Source organism: Varroa jacobsoni, unplaced genomic scaffold (genome assembly GCF_002532875.2).
Source record: "Varroa jacobsoni isolate VJ856 unplaced genomic scaffold, vjacob_1.0 contig02928, whole genome shotgun sequence".
NCBI lineage: Eukaryota > Metazoa > Arthropoda > Arachnida > Mesostigmata > Varroidae > Varroa > Varroa jacobsoni.
In genome coordinates, this window is record NW_019214912.1 from 8,815 (window position 1) to 16,126 (window position 7,312).

The 7,312-nt window shown below is 40.6% G+C and overlaps 1 long non-coding RNA gene across 1 annotated transcript; it reads left to right on the plus strand.

The window, feature by feature from the left end:
* Positions 1-3,998: 3,998 nt before the first annotated feature.
* On the plus strand, positions 3,999-5,496 carry LOC111272668 (uncharacterized). The gene is made up of 2 exons (XR_002687644.2): positions 3,999-4,158; positions 4,403-5,496. It is a non-coding gene; the product is annotated as an uncharacterized LOC111272668 (long non-coding RNA).
* The last annotated feature ends 1,816 nt before the right edge of the window (positions 5,497-7,312 follow it).

Here is a 7,312-nt window from a genome sequence, read left to right on the forward strand (position 1 = left end):
GTTCAGGTACGTTTTTCGAGCTCCTACCTATTTATCACTTAGCCTTCAGCATGGCGTACCTTAAAGCTGTTCCTTCAGGAGACAGAGGTCACGTTTCTACAATGATTAGAGACACGATGGATCGTTTCGGCGCGTGCAGATTATTATTTCCTGTTAGCTATTTTTTGTTAAGGCTGATATTTAGAATTATTTTTAGATTAGACCACTAGTTGGAGGCAGACAACGAGCAAATAAGTTTTTAGGTTAGGGTCTAGTAATATCATCTGTACCTGAAAATGCCTGTACGCTTTGCGTAAATATGGCTCCTCTTAACATCGAGTTAGACCCCGCTGTAGGTCAACTGTATGGGCCCTAGAAAACTATCGGTAGCAATGTCGCCGGCACGCTTATCGGCGCACCCGGAAAAATGACCGCTAGACGCATAATTAAATTTAGCAGTGAGAATCGCCTGACATGTTTGAATAAGATGCTGCGCGTAGTTTCTACATTGCCCACGGGTGGAAGGGCATCCCAAGCTTCGTATAGTTTATATAGTCCTCGTGGTGGTAAACGCGGCATGAGGACTTATTAGTTGGAGGTTTGCGTCATAACGAATTGTTTGGCACAGTTCAATACGTACGTTATCATTAATATTACCTACCTAAAATACCTAACACGAACGAACCGGAGCACGTACCCAGGTACGAGTTTGTCCGTGTTTAAATAGAGTCATAAATCGACTGAGTTTCGTCGAGTTCTCGATTATCTATCATTCACCGGACGTATTTTATCGATTTTCTGGTGCTTGTCGATAGGGATAAACGGCCAGTCGTAGTTAGGTTAACCGCATGCCGCCTGAAAAAAACTTCTGCACATTTAAAGAAATTTATCATAATCCAAATTTATAATTTTTTTTTTATTTTCGCTAAAATGCGTTTTCCTGCCTACAGCTAGTTAAAGATGGGTCTTTGTAGTCGTATCGTGTTGTTCAACACGAATACTAATCTATTGTATTCCGTCAAAGATTTCAAACACTAGACGTGCATTCATTTATTTCCTACTAATCTCATAGAGCTCGTAGAAAAATCCCATGCATAATAAACTGAGGATAAGCACACTTGCACGTATGCAGCGGTACAAATCTCCACCTCCTATAGCCTATCGATGGCCAAAGTCCACCAGCCAATTACAAGCGACAAACGAGGAGAATAACTCCTTCTGCCATTTACACTAATTACGCTTGTTTGTCCTCTCAACATAATGTACAGCTAAATTGCACCCCAGGCTCTTTTCTTTCCAGACCTCTCTTAGCACAATCGCGTCATATAAATGGCCTTTGGGGAGTTGCTGAGCGCCTAGTTCGGTTCTCCCCTTAGCGTAAATCCGTTGAGCCGTTCTCCTTTTAGCTATCTTTTTTACAATGAAGTAAGACGATGACATATCAACAAATATGATACACGTGAACCGTATGAAGTCTGTATGGACGAAAGGGCGATGTGCTTTTCCATAGCCTATTAGCTTCTTGTCAGGAAAAAAGAGGGAGAATATGCCCGCAAACCGTACCTAGCTATTGGCGCAGCAAAAGCCGATGCACGTCGATGGACAACTACCAAAGATCGTCGCTAGTTGAGGCAATTGTTGTTTATCCTACCGTTCGGCTACCCTGCGTGTACTAGTTTCAAACATGGCACAATGCTTTCTATGTTCGACGCGGTGCAGCTGCAGCTGTGAAGCTGACCGCATCGTTACGCTAGGATAAAATTCGAAGCGGTTTTTATTTTGGCTCCTGGTCTTTGTTAAATGATGTGGAAATAACATAAATGTCTGAGCATTCGGCAACGACAGCGGGCATCCCGTACCTCAGACCTATACTCGAAATCCAAACGCAAGTTTCATTACCCTATTGTTTCTTGCATAGCCTCACATCATTCCACGCACTATTATATATTTTCTATTATTGAAATGCATAGAAAAAACGAGAGATACGAAGTCTGGAAAGAACAGTAATGCATGTATGCGTTCGTTTTGTAACGGTTTTGCCCACTTGTTGTGTTCGCTAGTGAGGTGAAGTTGCATCTGAGAAGGCACAGAAACGCCACGCCAGCCAGAGATACCAAGTCAGTCGTGTCTTACATAGAAGAGCCTTGTCCTTGCAAAACTGGGCTAGGCGGGGAAACTTCAACCAACAATACTGAGAGCAGTAGCAATTTATGTCACAGACGAACCCAAATAGTTATGCGGATGAGATCTGACAGATTGCAGCAAAACGGAACGATGCAGGCGAGAATGTTACGGATAGTTGGCGATGGGTAAGAAAGCAGCGAGAAGAGCGTGAATAACGTTGAAGATGATGCCACTAAGTGATTAAATTCTTGTCACAACGATAGAAGATCAAGGTCAAATTGTCGTTTCGATTAGTGTGGCTGCTAACGATAATGCGGGGCAATCTGTGGCTTAGAACAAGAACGCGGTACACGGTAGGGCAAAAAGTGAATGTCCAAGTAAACTAGGTTAGTTGTACAGATAATGGTATAAACGATATATCTCTGAGCTGCTTTTTCTCATAGAATAAGTGAAGAATCTGGTAATTCTTCTACTTGCCTGCTATGTATTATTGTCTTGTTATTATTTTGGATAGTCCCGGCACAATCGACTATATATATCGATATTTAGTGGCACAAAAGCTTAGTTCCGATAGACAATTGATACAATATGTCTGTCTTATTCTGTTTTTCCTGCTTTTTTTTTTCCTGTTTTCAGCTTTCCTTGGCCACTTTGGTCTTAATGACACATTCTTTTAGTTGTATCTGAATTAAATATCTATAATTTACCCACAAAAAATCCCTACTGAAGCAGGACTTTAGACAACGGTGTGCAATTCGGTTCTGTTAGCTCTTTTTAATTATGTATCTATAAAAATGACACATGGTACAGATAACAAGACACTTTTCCTAGCATTCACATGTGGCTAACGTTTAGTTTAAGAGAAAAAAACACTGTAACATAATGTGGGCGATTTTGAATACGATCTGAATTCGAAATCGCGCGTAGACTCATTGTGTAGAAAACACTTTAAAGATTTATTTAAAATAAAAGTTGCACAGTTTTCCATAGTCTACTGTTTTATTGCTTCACGTTTCCAATACACTAACTCTAGGAGGTTGTTCTATAAAATAATATACATTAGCTTAAAGTACAACTTGAACCATTATCTATACTAGTTACAAGAATGTAATATAATCAAGTAACTACAACTTACACAATAACCTCCTGTATTGCAATTCAAAGGTATGTAATTGGCGATGTAGCTAAGTAATTGGCGATACAGAATAAGCTCAGACCTTCGTTGCTAGTCTACTCCATTAGCGGTACATGCATTTTGAATCATTTCCAATCTCCGTTTGGTCCTACAGGAGGCCTAATGGCCATCAGGAAGGGTTTGGATTGTGCTGCTCTGTCTCCTGCAGTAACGCGCCTTCATCGACAAAGCCAACTTTTCCCAACAAATACAACAGACAGAGGAATAAAGCAAATGCCTTTGAGATTCGCGGCTGTTTTACGTCCGGTTCTGCCTTAGTCAAATGTTACCCCCCCAGACAGCTGGCCCCTTCCAGCTGGAAATAAAGTGTATCTATTTTAAGCAACTGCCTGAGTTTACCCTGTGTCATGACAGATGGAATTACAGTTTGTACCACGGTCTATTCCACCTGTGACGCTTTCAAACGCATTGCTTGTGCCTTCGATCCCATCCACTGATTACGACCCTCTTCGACCGTTTACTTGATCGTTCCACGTGAAACCTTCGCGATTCAGCCATCATGTAACTCCGGCGAACGCGATGCTAATTTTCTTTGTGACATGGTTAATAATTTGTACGACGCTTCCTTATCCCACTCGAATCATCATCGGATTTTGATTTTGGCGCCACGTTTTTTCGAATTGTATCACCCTTTCCTTGCATCGTTCGTCATGCTATGTTCCTGTATTCGAACCTTCGCATATCCTTTACCCCTATATTTGCGGCCAGACAACGAAACGAAACGAAGCAGAAAACGAAACCAGCGAACACGGTTTGTTCGAATCGATTACTAAGCCAGTGTCATTATGAATCACTCGAAGTGTGGCCTTCACCACCGGCCAGTATACCAGGAGTCTACCACAATTATTTGGGCGAAAAAGGTCAGACAATATACTGCGGTAGGCTTAGGTTCTACCAATAATCAGGCGTTGTCCAACGCATTGAGGCAGTTAAACTGAGCGCGCCTTGACCAAGGCTTGGTGTAGGCAAGGTCTGGAAGGTGTATTTTGAACACACGATGAAGTATAGGTACTGACAGCTCTGGCCTGTTATAGACTTGAAACCAACCAATAGAGCTGGAGCAAAATTACCACAGCACTAAATGTAAACATTATTTTCCTACAGGCATATTGTTGACGAGGCAACGTATTTAAAGCTTTGATGCACCGATGGGTTTCCAGTTGACCATAATGCACGGTTATGGCTTCAAGGCTCCAAGCACCAACAAAGTAGTACGATGCCAACTTCTTGAGCTAAAAGACAATTCAGCTCAACTACCAACAGTAATTAATGCCGTAGGACAGGATGGTAACTTTTACGACAAAAACGCCCCTATCAAGTGATTTACCAGGTAAACCTCAGACCGTTCGTGTCGTCGATCATTACGTGCCGGTTTTCGCTTAATAAGAATGACCCCCGACGGAGCCTGTGATGTTGCTGGCGGCTGAATGCAACAATAGTATCCGTCCTCACTGGAAAATATGGCCACGAGTGAAGTGAATCGTAAGTCGTTAAAAACGATAGTCAGAAAGTCTGGAGTGGCCGGAGCTGGAAAATATGTCAGAACGGAAGAAAAAGGTTTTGGGATTTGGAAAATGAAAATGTTAGAAAGGACCCTTGATTAAACAAAGTAGCAAGCCATGGGGGCAGCTAATGGTGAGTTTGCTAATTAGATCGCATAATGTGTCGGGGCCGGTACGAATTTCCTAAAGGAGTTGCTGCGCAACTTGGCTTGGGTCCGCTATAGCATGTAGCTGAAAGATTACCTGCGACTTTGCAAGGAAATTTTTCATGGGTGCTTAGAGACTTCTATATGATCGATATATGCATAGGACAGTATAGAAAAGTGGTAGACCGTATTCTCTGGTTCTCTTTATGCAGCCTGACATCTTGATGCGTGATGAAATCAATGAACTTGATAGGCTTCTTGTGCTTTTATTTGGAAGACAGTTATGTCGAAATCCTAATAATAAGAGCTAAATATTGCAAGGAGGGTACAACAGCCGCCTGTCTCATCGAGCTCTGTATGGCAAGGCATTAATAGGCAGGACGCTATAATATACAATACAGAGGCAGATCAACAGTTACAAAAGGTGCTGGTATAACGGGTGTCAACCCAGCTGATTCTCAAAATTTTTCAAGAGGAAAAGAACCCCCGAACGGATAACAAGCAGATAATTGAGATCATGGAAGGTCAAATAACGAATTGGGCCACATAATATCTGTCTTTTTTTCTGTAGGTATTTTCTAAAGGTCTTCCAACATGTAATGAAATGGTCACAACTTCTAGAAATCTGTAGTCTATGAGGAGTTATAAATGTGGTAGTAGTGCCTTTCGCGGGAACAAAACCAATTTCTCTATAGAGATTAACGAACAAAAATGTTGCGAAGAACTCACTCTGTCTGTTCCACGAGAGGCCCTGGTACTGCAATTCAATATTGTTTCAAAGACTTTCTCAACTAAGGGGCATGATGCGTATAATGGAAGGTGTCGGTCAGGCGTGGATCATGTTTTTCTCTGTTCATTGCCGTGTCTTTTTGATCGAATTTTTTAGGAGCGTCGCTCTTACTAGAGATATCTGAATTTCCTCCAATAGACCTATATAACTCAATTTCAATCGTATCTGAGCATCTACGGCTCGTGGAGATAGAGCTAGATATCGTATATTTGGCTGCGTTCTCTAAACTGTATCTATGTGAACTACCTATTAGGTACACAAGACAGAAAGCAATAGATTAACGAATTAGACTTGCCGCTATCGTTTTTTAACTAATCGTTACGTGTTTGAAGTGCTTAATCACAACCTTCAACTTCTTTTCGGATTTTACTACTACTATAAAATGCACGCGCTTGGCTTCACGGCCGCAATGTATGCTTCTGCAGTATCGTTAGTACCCTTCGAATTGTGGAGCTATAGTCTTTGTCAGACAGATCTTTAAAAAATCCCTTCGCGTGGAAATTTAGGTTTAAACATGCGGCTTATCTAAGACATGCTGATGATACCTGCCTTGGTATCGCTTCAACCATGGGCTACCACTTTCGTTACTGCATATGTATCGTTCGTCATATTATTTCCTATATTTTCTTATAAATAAATAAATCAGGTAAGTCAGGCTTGAAAATAGAATCAGCTCTAATAATATATTATGTGCCATAATATTAAATTAATGCAAAGGGAAACACTAATTTAATGAATTGTGAGCTTAGTTGCTCTGAGCCCTAACGAGTTATTGGTTTGAGATTGACGAGTTCTGACGATTTCCTTTGTTAGCAATAAAACACAAACTGTTTTCGTTTCTCTATTATCGCGGGTATTTTTTTCTAATGATAATAAAACAATTTTACTTAAAATATTGATGTTCGAAATAAATAAATTCGTTTGCACTTGTTGGATCTTGTCTCATTGAATGAAGCTAGTACGCGACACACTAGTTTAAATTAGAGTTTCCAGTTGAGACGGAGCTGAATGAATATTTATTATTCATCAATGTTCTATGTTTGTTTTAAGTACTAGAATTTGAATTGTCTCTTTTTCTTTTTTTTTTTTTTCAATTTTGATTAGGCCGATTAAGTGATTGCTTTTTTGTACTGTCGTCCGCCTACGCCTTACAGAAGGCAGAAGAGCAGGTGAAACAAATGAAGTTCAACGGCTTTTATGCTTCGACGCCTAAGGGTTTAATGGCAAATATTCAGTTGCCCACACATTACCATACGCTCGTTCGTTGCGTTCCTGCAAGCTCGTACGAGTAGAATATAAATGTTCTCAAAGATATGGGTAGTCCGAAACACAGAACAGACGATACGCCTAACAATAGTATATGATGATTGCGGTTTCTGTTTTTTTTTTTTTGTTAGTTTTTGGTAATAACGCTGGGCCATTTAAGCTATATTTGCACCAGTTCTAGATTAAGCCTTCTATTTCTAAGGCTGTTGCAAGACGTCTAAGATAATGTTTGTTTACTCACCTTTTCCTGATATTGAGCGAATAGCCTAAAAGCTCGTTAAACGAAGGCGGATCGATCTTTGAACACGTT